The sequence below is a fragment of the Narcine bancroftii genome, chromosome 4 (assembly GCF_036971445.1).
Source record: "Narcine bancroftii isolate sNarBan1 chromosome 4, sNarBan1.hap1, whole genome shotgun sequence".
Classification (NCBI taxonomy): Eukaryota; Metazoa; Chordata; class Chondrichthyes; order Torpediniformes; family Narcinidae; genus Narcine; species Narcine bancroftii.
This window is the reverse complement of record NC_091472.1, coordinates 69,435,809-69,455,789: the sequence shown is the minus strand read 5'-3', so window position 1 is coordinate 69,455,789 and position 19,981 is coordinate 69,435,809.

Sequence of the window (19,981 nt, the reverse complement as noted above, 5' to 3'; positions counted from 1 at the left end):
AAACAAAAAAAAATACAAGAACAAAGAATGTTAGAAACTTTAGCAAGTTAGGTCACATCTGTGATGGAAAGAATGAATTATTGTTCCAGGTCAAGGACTTGATGAAGGATCTTCAATGTGAAATGTTTCTGCTGAGTATTTCTAGCATTTTCTATTTTTATTTCTGGTTTCCAGAATGTGCATTTTAAAAAATGTTCAATGCAATCAGTTCTGGGTTTATGTTAAACTTTTACATGTAATCAAGAAGTTGCCTGCTTTATTTGTAAGGAGTATTTATGTGAAGTTGATAGTAGTCAGCATGGTTGAACTGCCATGAATATTGATGTAGATAATTGTGAATATTTATTATCAATCTATCATTTGTATTTATTGTCTCTTTTTAATTCAATTAAGTATACCATTGCGGTTTTAGTTTATGAAGTACCTGTTCAGCTGCAGCAAGCAAAAATTTTGGTGCCTATGTACGTTGCACAATATCTATAAAACCATAAACTCATTACCATGATTGTCATCATCATAGAAAGTTGCTTTATTTAATGATTGTGTATCCTTTCCCTGGCAATCTCGTTCTGCATCCTCTGATTTCGATGTACCTCTCCCCACATGAACTTCATCACTTTCCACTTCCAGCATGAGCAAGCCTCTCAAAAATATAATTACATTCAGAACCCTGCAATCTGCAGTCAAGGCTTCCAAGAGGACTTGAAAATGATCATAATTGGCTCAACTTTTATACTCCTAAAAGCCCTTTTTCTCTCTACAGTTCCCTGTATATGTGAAAGGCGTTCTATAGAACAACTGAACAGTAAAACAGCATAGCACAGATCAGGCTGAGACACAGCTTCTTCCCACGTGCCGTGAGACTGTCAAGTGACTAATGAACTGCTCATACAAACCCTCTGTGACTCAGCTATTTATTTAACAATAATATTTATTTATTTTTATGCCATTTGGACTATCGGGGTCACCAGTGTAGTTGCACTAGGCATGCAGTAAGCGAAAGACCATGCAGAGTTGAAGGTGAGTTGAACCAACTGCTTTACTGATTCAAAAGCCAAGCGCTTAAGTACCCTCTCCCAGCAACCCCCACAACTTGTGGGGCAGCTGCCAGGCTGTGGGCATGCCCCGCACTTGGAGCTCTTATAGTCGGATCTGCTGCGGATTTTCCCGTGGCGCCATGAGCTGGTTCGCCTGTTGCGTGGGTGAGCTGCCACAGTATCATGTATTTGATTCATCAGTGAAATTTGAAGATACACAGCGACCTTTTATGTCTTATTTTCATATGATGTAAATGTTTCTAATGTGATTAGATGTATTTACTCTTCCAGATGAGATATAGTCTTACCGTTGTTATTTGATTTACGGTAGCAAACAAAAACTACAAAATATATGTAACCCTCAGAATAAGCTGCTCAACTGTTTTTTGTTAGTTTTTTTTATTATTAGAGAAGGTTATGTGAGTTTTTTTTATATAATACTTTTGATTTTTGTTCACCCATTGCAATGGAGGGGAAACCAAGTTTATACTTTGAAGTTTTATCTTTATGTATACACACACACATATACATACATGTGATATTGTATTTTCAGTTTTGTTCCCTTTTCTTCATTGTTGTGTATTTCTTATAAAAACCAATAAAAAAGATTTTTAAAAAAAGAGAATTTTCTTGACAATTTCAGAGCACCAAACTGTATCCAGCTGATTGAAAACATGCTTCAAGCATACAAAACTAGGAAGTGCAAAATGTCATTGAAAATTCATTTTCTGTATTTGCACTTGGTTTCTTTCCTGCTGATCTTGGTGCAATTAGTGATGAACATGGTGAAAGGTTTCAATAGGACATTGCATAGAAAAGCAATCAGGGCAACTGGAATACATCAATGCTGGCCAACTATTGTTGGATAATGACACAAGAGGTATCAGATGCAGAGAACAAATGAAAATCAGCGGCAAAACATTTTTAGGTCAATTGAACTAATCCAATGTTTCAGCATCATTATGTGATTAAACATGCTAATAAAAGTTAATTTAATGTTTCTCCAACTTGCTACGTGATACAGTAAATTTGAAATTATCGTTGTGTTCAGCTTGAAATTGTCTATCATAATCCCCAGGAAGCAAACCTTTTGAAAAATTTGTTTTCCAGTGTTATAGACCATTGAGCCTTATGTCAGTGGTGGGCAAACTATTGGAGGGGATTCTTAAGGACAGGATTTAGAGAAATACAGTCTTCTCATGACTAGTCAGCATGGCTTTGTGAAGGGAAGGTTGTGCTTCATGAACCTAATTCAGTTTTTTGAGGAAGTAACACAAGAAATTGATGAAGGTAGGGCAGGAGGTGTGAAGAACAGTGCCCTCCATATGGTTTGGGACAGACACTTTTTTCCTGTGCTCCACGGTTTTAAGTTTGTAATCAAACGATTCACATGTGATTAAAGTGCACATTCCAGATTTTATTAAAAGTTATTTCCATGCAGGAATTACAGCACTTTTAATACATAGTCCCCCCATTTCAGGGCACCATAATGTTTGGGACTTTTGGTTTCACAGGTGTTTATGATTACTCAGGTGTGTTTAGTTGCTTAATTGGTGCAGATGTAAGAAAGCTAAGATTGCTTCAAAGCTTTTGATCATCTTTGGAGTCCGCAGTTGTCATTTTGCAACACGAGGACCAGAGTTGTACCAGTGAAAGCCATTATTTTTCTTAGACATACAGCATGATAACAGGTCATTTTGGCCCATGAGTCTGTACCGCCAAAATACACCCAATTAATCTACACCCTCGGTACGTTTCGAATGATGGGAGGAAACCAGAGCTTCCAGGGAATACCCACGCAGACACAGGGGGAATGTACAAACTCCTTACAGACAGCGTGGGATTTGAAACCTGCTCCCAATCGCTGGTGCTGTAAAGGTGTTATGCTAACTGCTACACCAACAGTGCTGCCCTAAGGCTGAAAAACAAGAATAAAACAGTAAGAGACATCACCCAAACCTTAGAATTACCAAAATCAACTGTTTGGAACATCATTAAGAAGAAAGAGGTGAGGTCAGTAATCACAAATGGATTGGTAGGCAAAGGAAGACCTCCACTGTTGATGCAGAAGTATTCTCATCATGATGAAGAAAAATCCCCAAATGCCTGTCCGGCACAACAGAATATTCTTCAGGAGGCAGGTGTAGATGTGTCAATGACTACCAGGGTCGGTGCCAAGGGGGGCATCTACAGGCATTGACACCCCCCCAAATGAGGCACTATGCCCCCTCCAAATGAAGTGCTGTTCCCCCAACCCTCCCAAGGTCACAGCCATCCCTGGCTGTCAGACCCGTCCTACTCCTTCCCAAGTTAGTAGTGTCTAGTGACACTTGATGCAATAAAAAGAGTGACCTCATGCCCCATGTCAGAGGGGCAGATGGCATTAATGACAGGTAGGTCTCTGCTAGCACCCCTCCCATCGACAGGTCCATGCTAGCACATCCCCATTAAATGAGCCCCCCTCAAAATTGCTAATGCCACCTCTGATATACATTCTGGCACTGATCCTAATGACTACTGTTGGCAGAAGACTTCATGAACAAAAATAAAGAGGCTACACTACAAGATAAAACCACTAATTAGCCACAGAAACAGGATGGCCAGATTACAGTTTGCCAAGAAGTACAGTATTTATGGGAAAAGGTCTTATGCACAGATGAGACCAAGATGAACCTGTATCAGAGTTATGGCAATAGCAAAGTGAGGATCATAAAGGAATTGCCCTAGATCTGTGAAACATGCTGGTGGGGGTATTGTGGTCTAGGCATGTATGGCTGCTATAGGTACTGGTGCACTTATCATCATCGATGGCAGTAGCAAAATAAATTCATGAGGAATATAGAAATATTTTATCTGCTCAACTTTGAGCAAATGTCTCCAAACACATTGGACAGTGCTTCATCCTATAGCAAGACAATGATCCCAAACATACTATGAAAGCAACAAAGAAGTTTTTCAAGGCTAAAACCGGGAAAAATCTTGAATGGCCAAGTCAGTCACCCAATCTAAATCTAATTTAGCATGCCTTCCATATGCTGAAAACTTAAAGGGACAAACCCCGAAATAAGCAGGAGCTGAAGATGGCTGCAGAGAATGCCTAGCAGAGCATTAACAGAGAAGATACTCAGCATCAGGTGATATCTATGAATCTCTTTTAAGCTAAATGAGCTCTAATCCAGGCAACATCCTTGTAAATCTCATTTGTGTACTTTGCAAAGCTTCACATTCTTCCTGTAGTCTGGCGACTAGACTGCATACAGTACTGTACATATGGCCCAAGTAATGTTTTATACAGCAAATAATAGTTAAATTGCTTGCTAACTTTTATACTCAACACCCTGACTCATGAAGGCAAGCTTGCTATATTGCCTTCTTTACCACTATCGCACGTAGCTACTTTCAGGAAGCTATGGACTTGCACCCCAAGATCTCATGGGACTTAATCTTCTGGACCAGCTTACCACGAGAACCTTGTCAAATGCTTTACTAATGTCCAATTAGAAAACATCCACTGCCCTACTTCAACAATCATCTTTGTTTTTTCTTCACAAAACTAAATCAACATTATGAGACAGGACCATGCCTCTCTATCACATCTGAAACATCTAAATCTTGGAATATTGAGAGTCCAGTCCAGCCCCTCTCTAAACCAAATAGCTACATCTTAGTTCCAAACTCATCTGCCTTTTTCATAATATGTCTTGGATTTAAATAAATATACTCTGACTGTTATTCCTGTCCTTGCCCTGCCTGTTCTTCCTATTATACCTACTTCTACCTTCTCTTTAATCACTTACCTGCTGATCAACTGCTCCAGTTCCCAGCCATCTGTCACAATATTTTGAACTCTTCTGAGTAGCACTAGCAAATCTCACTGGAAGGATATTGGGCCCCTTCAGTTCAGGTGCAACCCATTTTTCTTGGACAAGTCCCGCCTGCCCTGTAAGAGATCCCAATGATACAGGTATTTACAGTCCTCCCCCTACAACAGCTCTTTAGTCATTCACTGCATGGGAAATAATCCCAAGATTACAACCCTAAAGGTCCTGCTTGCTGCATGGTATGTTGGTTCCTGTGGCAATAAACTTGAACTTGCTTTTTAACTTTCCTTTCTCTCTTCTTGCCTTGGTCTTTTGTGCCTAAATGGATCACAACGACTGCCAGCTCACTCTCCCCTTTCAGAATGTCTCGTGCCTGCTTAGAGGCATTCTTAATCCTAGCACCAGGAGGCAACACATAATTCTGAAGTCTTGTTCGTATTCAAAGAAATGCTCATCTCTGCACCTGATTTAAAGTCCCTATTGCTCCTGCTCCACTTTCTTGTATGCCACATAACAAAGGATAATTCTGAGCAAAAATAACCCCGCTATACAGACAAATGGAACTCCTTACCTAGTTCCATTCTTATTTGCACCTGTCATCAAATGATCTCATACAGTTTTGACATAAGATCCCTGACATGAAAGATTAATTGGTTTTTCTTTCCAACAAGCTGAATTCTTTCTGCAAATCCGATTTTGTTTCAAATGCCAATACCCTCAGTTTTATTTGTTTTTTCAAGTTCTTGTAATGGTTTCACTTTTGAACCCAGTAGATCTCATATGTTGCTTGAGTAAATTTCTTACAATCAAATATTGGGAAGACACATGGACTTCATCAGAAATTCCACTAACAGCTCTATTATGCTTCATGGCCACTGATTGAACATGAACCAAACTTCTTGCAGACAATTTTAGTTAGCTATTAGCTGAATTTGGCAAACTTGTAGACTTCTTATCACCAAAGTTGCCTAGTTCATTCCGTTTTCCAGTTCCATCCCATCTGATGCTACCAACTTCAGGAACCTTCACCCATGTCCTTGTTACTTCTAGGATATTGTATCCTGTGCAAATGAGTTCATTCAAAACTGTGGTCCATTTCTTAACTTGCAGAATGTCTTGTTTGCCATCACCCCTGTGCTCACTAAATGATATTGCTTCCAGCCCTGAAACAATTGATTTTAAAATTCTAATTCATGTTTCGAAGGCAGCCACAGTACTGTTTGTGTCTATTTGTACAACCTCCTCTAACCCTTCAACCTTCCAAGATATTTGTGTTTCTCCAGTGCTAGCCTGATTTCCTTCCATCCTGCATTGGCAAGGTTAACCAGATAATTTAGACCTAATTTCTAGATTTCTAATTTCTATTTCCAAAACTTTTTTTTTGTTAAACTACATCTTAAATTCTATTAATACTAAGCTTTTGAATGAGCATCCTAAAAATTCTAGTGTAGCTTATAGTGTGAATTTTGGACTTTTCAAATATAAAAATGCCAAGTAAATCTATGTCTTTAGTGTTATCTGGCTATAAGGCTATATGCCTTAGACAAACTTTTGGGTATATATAGGATTATGCCAGTTTTTTATCTATCTTACTCTGACACACAGTGTAAGGTGATTGGTGTCAGCCTACAAGAAGGTGTCATAACATTGTTATTTCCCCCAAAATCTTTCAGAATGAAAATATTTTCTGTTCATATCACTAAGGGGATTGCCAAAAAATGATAGGGACAGAGGCAATCTGTCATTTTTTTCTTTACACATGTGGAAACATGGATCTCTCTCTCTCTCTCTCTCTCTCAATCTCTCTCTCTCTCTCAATCTCTCTCTCTCTCTCTCTCTCTCTCTCTCTCTCTCTCTCTCTCTCTCTCTCTCTCTTCCAATGGCATGAACAGAACATTAGTGACCATGATATAATGTTGAACAGCTGCCTGATGAATAGAAAACATAGAAAACATAGAAGATAGGAGCAAGAATAGGTCATTCGACCCTTTGAGCCTGCTTTGCCATTCAACGAGATCATGGCTGATCTCGCCTTCTCTCCGTAACCTTTAATACCCTTATACTGAAGAAATATATCCAATTCCCTCTTAAATAGATTTAATGAACCTGCCTCTACTGCCCTCTGTGGCAATGAATTCCACAGATTCACCACCCTCTGGGTAAAGAAATTCCTCCTCATCTCGGTCCTAAATGGTTTGCCTATTATCCTCAAACCATGGCCCCGGGTTCTGGATTTTCCCGTCATTGGAAACATCCCATCTGCATCAATTCTGTCCAGTCCTGCCAGAATTTTATATGTCTCTATGAGATCCCCTCTTAATCTTCTAAACTCCAGCGAGTACAATCCCAATTTGCGCAATCTTTCCTCATAAGTCATTCCTGCCATTCCAGGTATCAGCCTGGTGAATCGCCTCTGCACTCCCTCCATTGCAAGAACATCCTTCCTTAGATAAGGTGACCAAAACTGCACACAATACTCCAGGTGTGGTCTCACCAAGGCCCTGTACAGCTGCAGTAAGGTATCCTTGTTCCTATACTCAAACCCTCTTGATATGAAGGCCAACATACCATTTGCCTTTTTAACCACCTGCTGTACCTGCATGCTCGCCTTCAGAGGCTGGTGTACAAGTACCCCTAGGTCTCTCTGCACTTCCCCATCTTTTTTACTTTCGCTGCCTAACCTAACTTTTCCTGTTTTATCTTTTCTGTCCTTTGCCCTATCATATAGGTTCCCACCCCCCTGCCAAATTAGTTTAAACCGCACCCGACGGCTGTACCAAACCTAGCTGCCAATATATTGACCCCTTTTGGGTTTAGGTGTAACCCATCCTTCTTGTAGAGGTCATGCCTTCCCCAAAAGAGAACCCAATGATCCAAGAAGCCAAAACCCTGTCCTTTACACCAGCCCCTCAGCCACACATTCATTTTTCTTAACCTTCCATTTTTGTCCTCAGTTGCACTTGGCACAGGTAGCAAACCAGAGATCACCACCCTGGCTGTCCTATTTCTTAGTTTCTGTCCTAGCTCTCTGTAATCCTTTTTCAGTACTTCCTCCTTCTTTTTATCTATGTCATTGGTACCCACATGTACCAAGACATCAGGCTGTTCGCCTTCCCCTTTTAGAATACCCTGGACCCGATTTGAGATATCCCGCACCCTTGCACCAGGGAAGCAGCACACCATGCGGGCATACCTATCTGGCTCACAGAATCTCCTGTCTGTATTTCTGACAATGGAGTCCCCAATGACCACTGCATTCCTCTTTACCTTTTGGCCACCATACCAGGCTCAGTGCCAGCGACCTGGTCACTGCTGCCAGCTTCTGTCAGGTCATCTCCCTCAACAGCATCCAACAAAATATACCTGTTACTGAGAGGGATATTCACAGATGAGCTTTCCATTTTCCTGGTATTTTTCTTATGGAGAGTCACCTGATACTATCTGGAAAAAAAATGTAGAGAAATTTATACTGGGGAACTTCTCTTATCCATATTGCAGATGAATTTGATGGAGGCTCTTCACTTGAAGGGACTAATTGCAGTACAAAGCACTTCATCATAACGAACAATTCTCAATTGAAATGCATCCACTTTTAATGAGTTTCACAAATTTAATACATTTACGTAGAAAGACTATCCTACTTCTTTAACGAAATATGAAAACAATGAATCTTGTTCACAGGAATTTAGACATTTCAAACAGAATATTGATAAGAGGAATAATTAAATTTTTAAATATCTGTCAGTTTCTTATACATTATTGTTGAAATATCTAGATCAGGGGTGTCAAACTCAAATTCACGGAGGGCCAAAATTAAAAACTTGGACTAAGTCGAGGGCCGAACTATGTATTTATTGAAAATTTTCAACAACATCTGCATGTTTTCTCTTCTTTCAACATATGTAATGTTAAACTTTAGGATATAACTTTAGGAGGATAATGTTACAGGTCAGGAGTAGGTAGCTCAAGTTCACCCTTTGCTTGACCTGAGGGAAACATATTTGGTCCCTGTGGAGATGTAGTCAGCATTCACAGGCTGCGTCCATTTTGGACTGCATCAGGACTCAGCATTTCCTGCTCACTCCTCAGGCTCTAGGCCTCTATTCACCCTCGACCCACCATCCCTCTACCTGACCAGTCCTTTACCCAACCTCTACTCACCCCTCACTCCACTCGCTCTGCCTCTATCCAACCCATCCTATACACGCCCCTCTACTGCCTCTCCCCTCAACCTGTTCCTCCCTCTATCCGTCTCGCACCCTCTAATCACCCCTCCCCTACTCGCCCTGCCCCTCCCCTTTTACTTCTTCCCTATCCACCCCTCCTTCTACTCATCCCTCCCTCTAACTGCCCCTCGCACCACCATAACTTCCCCTGCCCATTACTCCTCACCTACACCCTCTGCCCACCCCTGCTTACCCACCCACTCAGGCCCAGCGCGCTGCCGATCAGCCTTTGCGGACAGCCACCATCTCTCTCTTCACGTGCAGGGCCGAACCAGCCGCCCCTGGGGTCCGCGCGGGTGCAAGCGCTGAAGGCCGTGGCAACCGGGAGAAGTGCGCTCGCATTGTGGAAGGGCCGTCTGGTGCCAGTCGCGCGGGGCTCGCGCTGCCCGGGGGCCGTGCGCAGCCTGCCATGCCTGTCGCGCCGACAGGAAATCACAGGCGCTCGCCCATCCGCCGCACCGCTCAACAGGTGGAAGGAGTGACTGGTTGTGCGGGGAGCCTTCCAACTGGCTTGCCGGCTGATGACATCGACAGACTTCCCGTGTTACAATTTCTCGTGTTACAATGGGGAAAGATGTGCAATGAAGGGGGAGGATGGTGAGGGTGACATTACCAAAAATCAGCATCAGCTCTCGCTGCAGGGCGGGTCACCTCTAATACATTTTTGAAATGATCTTGCGGGCCAAATATAATTATATCGCGGGCCAATTTTGGCCCGCGGGCCAGAGTTTGACATGTATGATCTAGATGGACATTAAAATTATGGCCTAAATACCCTGTTCAATTTTTCTACCCTTCAAATGTACTTGTGTCTAATATATTCCAACTTCAAGACTAAGATCTGATTCTGGTGACTGAATCTGAAATTTTGCGTTAGGTAACTATAAGTTGTTCTTGTTCTCTAACAAAGGCACAGCTAACTGTGGTTTCCGGTTGTGGGAAGAATTTGCAATCAGTTAGCACAAGCAGGCTAGAATTGTTGGTTCACACAAACTCACTTTAGCCTTTACAAAAGGTCTGCAGTGAGAAAATGAAAATAAAGCTGCGGTTGGGACTTTAGATGTCTCCATGCATCTTACTAGACTTGTGAAATCCACCTGCAGCACAAATGGAATGAGCTACACAGTAGTGGGAATGCCTCTAAATTGCATTTCTGAATTAGAGGGCACAACTTACTTGTTCAGTTTTTGAGATATAAGTATTCCTGGTAAGGTCAGCATTTACTGTCCATACCAAATTGCCTTTGAGCAAGTGATGGTGGTCATTTCCTTTAACTGCTTGTGGAAAAGTACTTCCATGATGTCAGAATTTGACTGATGGTGCTGTTCTGCTGTCCTTTTGTGGTAGATATCCTGGAATTGAGAGATTCATTCTGATTAGCCTAAATGAATAGTTATGGTGCATTTTGTTTTGGATTGTGGGTGAGACACTAACGAGGTTGGCTGTTTTGTCCTGGATGGATTTGAGCTTCTTAAAAGTTGTTGGAGCTGCAGCCATCTAAGAGAAATGGAAAGTATTCCATCACACTGCTGTGTTTTATAGATGGTAGAAAAGCTTTGGAATTTTGGAGTGGGGTGAGACACTCATGTTAGGATGCCCTGCTTCTGGCCTGCTTTTGTAACTGTAGTTTTTCCAGTTTAGTTTCTGGTCAGCGAAGAGCTCCACAATATGATGGCAAGTTAGCAATAAAAATTCTATGGAAGACCAAGGATAGGTCCAAAAGCACTCTCTTGTTGGAGATGGTCATTGCCAAATATTACTTCCTGTAATCCAGGCCTGAATGCTGCCCTTGCCCTGTTAGTCGTTGAACAGTTGTGTCTAGATTTAACATTGTGTGGCCATCAACAAACATCTCCACTTCTGACCTCAAGATGGAAAGAAGGTCATTAGTATTTGAAGATAATTGGGCCTAAGAAACTGCTCCAAATAATTTTTCCAATAAGATCCTGGGGTAGGATGATTGATTTCAAACAACCACAATCCTCTTTCTTTGTCTGAGATACAAATTTTCTCTGAGATTGATTTCAGCTTTGTTAGGGCTCTTTAATGCACACATTAATACTACTTTGATATCAAGGGTGGAAGGTCACTCTCACTTCATTTCTGGACCATGACTATGATGAAGCTTTGAGCTCTGAGGTTCTGCCAAACCCTGAACGGAAAATTTATGAGCAAGTTATTGGCTAGTATCTGCCACTTGATAGCACAGTTGATGACATTTCCTTTCAGTTTGCTGGGCAGTAATTAACTGGATTCAATTAGCCTACTTATTGTGGGCAAGACATACTTGGGTGATATCAGCTGGATGCCAGTACTGCAACAGCTTAGTTAGAGGCATGGCTAGTTTTAGAGCTCAGGACAAGTACTGCAAATAAAATATTAACTGGTCCAATAATCTTTCCTCCATCCACTGCTTTCCACTGTTTCTTAAAATGATGTAGACTGAATCGAACTGGCAGACTATTGAGCTTCTGTGCTAGCGGAGATCTCAGAAGGAAGCTAAAAAGGCATTTTGTGGTTGGACAAGACAGCAAATGTTCCTACCTTATCTTTGATGAGTATGCACCCTGCCATCATCATGGATGGGAATGTCCTTGGAGCCTCCTTCTGTTAGCTGTGCACCACCATTCACAACCAAATGTGGTAGGATAGCAAAGCTTTGTTATCATTATGAGCTGCACAATCTGTCCTATTTATCACAACAGGGGTTTGCAGGTTATTTTCCTTTGTAATGCTTTGTGCCTGAAGATTTCACTCTACAGCTGTAATTTTGTAATTTCATGAAACAAAACAATTAATATTTTAATTGTTGCTTTGTTTAGCTGACGTTTCTGAGCATATATTTATTAATGTACCATTATTTATATTTTTATCTGACAGCCAGTGAATCTTCTGGGTGTCCAAATACATTGTGCAATAACTGTAAATTCTGGTTGTATCAATCAATGTTTATATTCTGACTTGTCTATCCCCATTGACTGAAGCTCACATTGCTTATTTTCCTTTGCCTGAAGGTATGCATCTCCTGTGGTATCATATACCAGTTCAATATGCTATTTTCAGTTCTTATTCAGCTAATGAAATTGACTTACGCAGCACTGTCTCTGTCCTCAATACTTAATTTCTTTTCCTTATGTCCAGTCCCATCTTTACGATCTTCACTCCCTTTTTATGTGTTTTTTTTCCCCTTTATGTATGTTTCAACTTCTTATTATCAATTTCACCTTCCAATTGTGGGGATTATTCATGTTTTGCTATGAAACTTCTTAACTAGTTGTTTAATCAATATGTTTTGAAGCAGTTCTTGACTTTTCTCAGAGTTTGAGTTTTATTAAAAAAAATATAGTTTGAGAGTCATACAGAACAGAAAGTGGTGCTACAGCCCATTGTGTTCATGGTGACCTTTTCATCTATCTACACTGAATGCATTTGCCTGCAGTAGGACCGTATCCTTCTATGCCCTGTCTGATTATGTGTTTGTCTATATTTTTCTAATTATTGATTCTGATTCTATCACCTCCTCAAGGGCAGCAAATTCCAGATAGCAACCACTCTGTGTAAAACAGTCATAGAGGGTCAGAGTTATACAGCACAAAGTCAGGCCCTTCAGTTCAACATGTCCATGCTGAACCAGTTGACTTGCTGAGTTAGAGTCATTTGCCTGCCTTTAGGCCTTATTCCCCAAAACCTTTCCTATCTGTGTATCCATCCAAATGATTTTTAAACACACTTGAACCATTTTCTTCTGTCAACTTATCCCATATACCCACCGGCTTCTGACTAAAAACTTGCCTCTCAGGTCCCCTTTAAATTCTTCCCCTCTCAACTTAAAGCCTTGCCCTCTAATTTTATCCTCCTCTACCTAAGGCAAAAGTTTATAACCATTCACATTATCTATGTCTCTCATGATTTTATAAACCTTTATAAGGTCACCTGTCACTTCAAGGAAAACAGTCCCAAGTGCTCCTAACAACTCAAGCCCTCCAATCCAAATAATCCCATGTGAATCTTTTCTGCAGCTTTTCCAACTTAATCACATCCTTCCTATAGAATGGTGACCAGAAATGCACAGAGTATTTCAGGGGTGGTCTCACCTCTGTCCTGTATATCTGTAACATGGCTTCCAAACTTTTGTTCTCAGTCCCCGATTGCTGAAGGTAAATGTCTTCTTCACCAACTTGTCTAGCTGTGTCACTACTTTCCGGATACTGTGCTCCTCCATTCCTTGGTCTTTCTGTTGAACCACACTCCGCAGGGCTCTGCTCTTTACCATATATGTCCTGCTCTGATTTAATTCTCTAAAAGGCAACACTGTACTTGTCTGAGTTTCATTATTTGTATTTTTATCTACCATTTTTTGGCCACAGGGAAAGTAAGCCAGATCCTGTTGTCCACAACACCTCTAATTTTGGTGTCATTTGCGAACTTACTAATCATGCCACCTAATTTCTTGTGCTCTCTGCAGCACATGCATGACCAATATATATATAAAAAACAACTCTCCACTACTGCCCTCTATCTCCATCCACCAAAAAAAATCATGTATTCAATTGTCTGGTTTACTCCAGATCCCAAGTCATCTGACTTTTCAGACCAGTCTACCACACAGGACTTTGTCAAAAGCCTTGTTAAAGTTCATAGAGACAGCGTCCAAAGCCTTATCCTTGCTGATCCTCATCCTTCGGAAAATACCCTCTTGTTTTTGATACCATTACCATGAGAAAACTATTTTGACTATCTGCCTCATATTTTTGCACATTCCTATCAGATCTTTCCTCAGCTTTCTTTGCACCAGGGAAGACAAACCCATCTTATCTAATTTCTCCCCATAACTGAAGTTCTCCAATCAAGACAATATCCTGATGAATCTCCTCTTCATTCTCTCTCCAGCGTAATCACATCCTTCCCATAGTGTAGTGACCAGAATTGCACACAATAGTCCAAGGGCAGCACAAAATGCATTTTCTAAAGTTGCTATAATTTGTCCCAACTCATATTCTACACTCTGTCTAATGAAGAAATACTTCACAGGTGAGGCAAAACAGAGCTAATATTTCCAATCAATGATGCTTTGTCAGAAAGAATTATTTAATCTCATGGAAATCCAGCGCATATGAGAAAAAAAATGGATTGGCAAGGGGAACCAAAGCCCTCCTCTACATCTTGAATATTATATTTGGCTTGAAAGTAAGAGAAAAGCCTGTGAATCATGTTGATAATTTAACTCTTAAGCACACAAAGATGAAAGATGTGACCAGCTTCAAAAGTAGTTCCAAATTGGGTGAAGTATTATTCCATCTACTTCAAAAGTCTACAAGTCATCAGTTAACCTCTCAGGGTATTGATATGCTTATTTTTCAAGGGTTTAATTCCACAAGATGCATTCTTTGAGTGTATTCAGCAAGTTATTATCTTTAGGGTTGTTTCTTATTTTTGTGTTTAACTGTCATTCCATCTAAACTACTCTTGTTTCATTGTACAATTTAAACCCATATCCATGGGGGGGACTTTGGAAGCTATGGTAGTTCACTTGGAGACTGAATATTGGAACCTTTTGATGCTGTCAAGACATTTCCTCATAGATTGTTCTGCCTTTGAGGGCATGTTTTCCTCCTACATCCATTGATCATTTCTTCTATTTGTTCTTAAGATTTTTCTCTCCATTTTGTGATCACCTCTTCACCTTAGTTTCCTTTGTTTAACTTCTTAAATTTAGAACCTGTACTCACTGCTCTAATGCTTGTACTTTGTTTTATTTCCACTGGGGTAAAAGTAATGGTTCACTTTCTCCCAGATTAAGCACTTCTTAGTTTAGTTTCCACATTTAAAACAATTCATGTTGACCTAAGTGCTGTAGAGATCATAATTTACATCTTAACTTAAAAATGTTACTTGTAATTAACATTTCTTACCATACATCTTGAATGCACAACTAAATTCTAATCTCAATTTCCAAAACCCTCCTCTTTGCCACCACGTTCCCCAGCCCCACCATCACCCCTAACCATTTACAGTATACATTAACTTTCTGAATTTCATTGCTTGATACTTTCAGCAATGAGTTGTTTCAATATCTTCTGAGGTTTTTCTTTTATCATTGCACGTGCTTTTATTGATTCCTCGCTCATGGTGTATGGAAGAAACAAAGAACTAACTCATGGTACAGCATGTGGTAAACATTTTTAAGCAACATGAAACGTGATTTACATTGCAGTTTGGAGAGAAAGTATGTGAAATGTCAAATTAATTGTTTCACTAAACTTATTTGATGTAATTATTTTCTTAAGTCCAGCTAAAATATTTAAAACTGATTTTGTTTTTCTGGGTGAAATTTAAGGTTGTTATTAATTTGCTGTGATGGATTATATTATATTTTATATTGTATATAGATATATTTTTGAAGGAGATAGATTGTGGGGGTAGTGTAGGTCACAAACAAACACCAACACTTCACAAGACAGATCTCATTTAAAATACCAGAGGTCTGCATGCTATGGAGTAATGGATTATTGTTTTGAAAGCAACAGATGAATGGACTCAGAAGATTGGGTTCAGTGCTGCAATTTATCTAAATGCAGTTTGCTGTTCTAAAAAGATCATGTGGTTTTGCAAGCAGAGAGAGAGGAGACCAAACAGGCTTTCTCTAAGAGAGAGAGAGAGAGAGAGAGAACTGGTTTTTCCAGCATGGCAAGCTAGCAACTTGTTTAAAACCCCATTTTGAAGACAGGTTGTGAGTTCTGAGTTCTCAGCCTGTTGAAACAACCCATGTGGTCCATACAAGAGGAAATAGCTGGCTAGAGTGTTTCACCTGAAATAAGGGAAACAGAAAGGAACTCTGTGGTGACCTGCAGAAGAAAAGATGATCATTTCGAAAACCCTGATGTGGCAAGTTTCTTTGGCAAGACACTGAAGAGGCTGATTGTGTCCAATAAGCAACGAATCTCACTCTGAAACCAACAAGAACCTTCCTGAGTGGTAACCATTTAAGCACCAGAGCTTGGTGAAAATTTATCAATGTTAAATTCTGTGCACAGTCAAAGAATTGCCAGATACTGGCGAACTTGGAGGAGTGAGAAGTAAGATTGGACTGTGAATCAAAGAACTTTTCTGAACACATTACATACACGTGCGCTTAGAATTAGAAGGGGGTTAAGTTAACAGTAATAAGTTAAAGTTTGATCCTGTTTTTATGTTTAAAAAAAATTAAAAATGACTCGTTTAAGTAACCATTTGTCTTGGTGAATTTCTATTGCTGCTGGGTTTTTGGGGTCCACTGGGCCCTTCTAAAACTGTAAAATTATCTCAATTCCCGTTTTCTACTAATTTTCTTTCAATATTAATATTCTAAGAAGGGAAATTTCAACTGTCGCATTGATGTAGAAACATTGAATACTTATTTACGACATACTTGTCTCAGCAATATGTTGATCCCCGTTTGGCAATGCGAGCTGTGACCTGGTTCTGTGGTTGCTGGGTCGACACTGCTGCTTTTGCCCTGTGGATGGCGCGCGTTCATTACAAACTGTGGCACAGTGCAGCACCTCTGACAACCACCAACTCTTTCTCCCCCAATCTGCTCACCACTGGAAAGCGCGCTTATCTGAGCCGATCTAAACACATAAGTTTTTCAATCTGTCCGCTTAAAATTGAAATGGATCTTTATCGTTTCCTGCCTCTTTCTCGCTTTGATCTGCAATATCCCTGACTAAGGCACCTAATAAAATTCATCCTATGTGGGATATAAGGCTTTGAAAGAGGGAAAAGTCGCAAAGTAAAACGAACTGTTGAACTAAAGATTGGTTTAATCCAAGTTCCGAATAATTATATTCAAATATAACCAGTGATGAGAACTTGTAGAAATATTATGGAATAAAGGTGCTCAGCTCGGCATGTACAATGCATCTGAAAGAGGGATTTGAAATGTTATCAAATGTTAATATGCATACCATTGTAAATCATTTGTTGGTGATGCGATGTCTCTCTCTCTCTCTCTCTCTCTCTACATACTTCAATTTGAACCACAGCCAGATTTAAACACACAGCTTCCTTTATTGGAACCCCAGATTCCGAAGGTGAACGGGTTTCGTGCAGATACGGAGACCTTCAGTCACTTTCCCACCCGAGGCATATTGAAGAAATGCCAACCTCCCGAATCAAAATCCTGCTTTTCACGCGTGAGATAAATGGTTTGTGGTCCCATGTGTGTGATCGCAGCCTCCTCATTTGTCATCATAACAACCGTTTAGTGTAAAATTAACAACAACTTAACTACACCAGTTATAAACAAGATCATACATTACGATAGATTGATGGACAGTGGGCAGCCAAGTACGCCGTGAAATAAAGTAAAATGTGCATGGAGTTTCATCGACTTTTTTTCACACGCGGGGAATCTTGTTTGACGGTAGAGTGCAAGTCCTCAAATGCATTCACCCCAACTAACATTTTTTTCAAGATGGATTTCATAAATGATTTTATTTGAAATAACGTTGAATTCTGCTTGGCTTTGACAGCTGGGTTGCCTATACCCAAATTTTACACAGCGCGATCGATTAATGTGATGCATGAATTCGCATTTCTAAAAGTTATTACATGCTTCACATTAAAAATTAATTTTGCGTAAAACATTTCAATTGTAGGAAAGGATTATTCAATTTTTTAAAAAAAATTTAAGACACAGCTATTATGATGTTTAAGATGTAGTGTAAAATTTATCATTAGGAAAGACATTTGTGTGTCGGTTTTAAAACAAATTAAGAGAATGGACAAAACATAAAATTAATTAAAATGTTTTTTTTTTGCTGGTCCCTTTTGATTATGACCAATGCTTGCCAAAAACCTGGATAATATACTCGTTTCACAGTATGATAATACCCAGTATGGAATCTCCACATTAATATTCATTGTCAGCTACCCATTTAAACCTGGTCTGATGGCTGAACCTGCTAACACTGAAGATTGGCTTTTCAACAAAAAAAAACACCACGCAGCAGTGGCTGAGATTTTAACTTAATTCTTAACTCGTTATTTTAAAACCAGTAAATATCCAACATAACCCAGACAATTCATTTTAATCCAATTGTTGTTTTATAATTCCATTTTTGCATGGGCACTGAAAATAATCTGCTGATGTACACGAATACACATTGATATATAAAGACTACTAAGCAGAGTATAAAATGATGTATCTTTTTCAAAATATATTGATTATATATAGGTGGCATGCATTACCGATGGTTATTTTTTAACTTGACTTTTAAGAGTTTCTGCTTTTTGAAAGTATTTCAGAATCTTACTGCAATTTACGAGCAGACAGTATAATTTAGATCACTCATTTTGAGTATAAATGAGTTTGAGCCCTTACTCCTCATATAAAGTGTACATTAAAACTTGAAATGATAATATAAAGAAGCTCAAATAAATACCATAGTAAAATCACGTGTATGCATTGCAGGGACAATTCTCCCACTCTGCTTTATTCACTGCTTAAATATCATACTACGTCTCGATATTCTGACGCATGTTTTAGCCGAACATTTTGACGAGTTGCTGTAGGTTTAAAAAAATACTTCGAAATGAACTTCCTATGTAAAGTGGTCGCTAGCCGGTTAATAATGTGCAGTAGTGTTATTGAGGACGTTTTGTATGTCTGCGCAAGGCTATAATTCAGCTCTAACAACAGACTGGCTGAGCGGAGTCCCCCTGAAAGGGTCGATGCAGGGTTTGGCAAACGTAACCTCTTGGCTCTCTGCGTCGTCCATCTGTCTGCACTTGAGTCCAGACAGATTCAATAGGTCCTTGTGTGCTTATGTCTGGCCCCAAAAAGGTGAAATGGCCTGTAACTGGACTAACTAAATGTTCAAGAGTTTACCAGAGTAGAGACCTTTGAATATAACGAAATTCAAAATGATGTAAAACAGGGTGCCTCTTTTGATGTATAGGAATTTCTCCACATTAAAAGTAAATGGTTACAGGGTTTGCTTGAATCAAGAAATCAGCATTAGCGGACACATAGACAATATCTGGACTCGCACAACACCTGCAAAATGCATCCACGTAACGAAACCAAAAAAAAAAGAATATATTTACTTTAAGAAGCTGTTACCACAAAAGGAAATAAGCTTAAAACGATGATCGTTTGATTTGATTTTTTTTCAGGAATGAATAAAGTTACAAAACTTTAAGAAAAATTCCTGATGCAAATTTGTGTTCAGAAATGTTTTAAAAATATGAGAAAATGTAAACATTATTATTCTGGAAAAAATAACATTGATAAAGCGGATTGATGAGCATTAGAGAGGATGTCCAGCACTTCAAAAGTCCTCGAGGACTTACATGGAAAAACATTGTCATTTGGGTATGGAGTTTAAAAATTAAGAGAAAAAAGTGGAAACATCATTTCTTAATCTTACGTTTTTTTTAATGAAAGCGATTTGTATCCCAATGAAAGGCACTTATTTTCACTCTAGGTTTTGGAACATAAAATCCAGTTTTACGAGTTTCCCTTTTCTCACACCTGGACGGGACGCTGGGGGAGGGGAGGGGGCGCAACACAGATTCAACTACAGACAAAACAATCTTTGTTGTACCACTACCTCTCGGTTGCCTGTCTCATCTTGAACAAAGGCAATGAATATTATAGCACCAGATCCATATGTATAACATAACACACAGCATGCATGCCACCAATTACGTTTGGATTGTACAGCAGGGGTATTTCAAACGTTACACTTTCTCACTCAATTTTGTATGCCGAGACACATATCTTTTGTTCGCGATTAGTTTTGGTGCAAAGCCTACACGATTTGCACTTCTGAATATAGTGTAAACGTCATCTGAACGCTTTCTGCTCAAGTGCCTCCTAATATGTGGGATGGAATATGGAAGCTTGTAATTG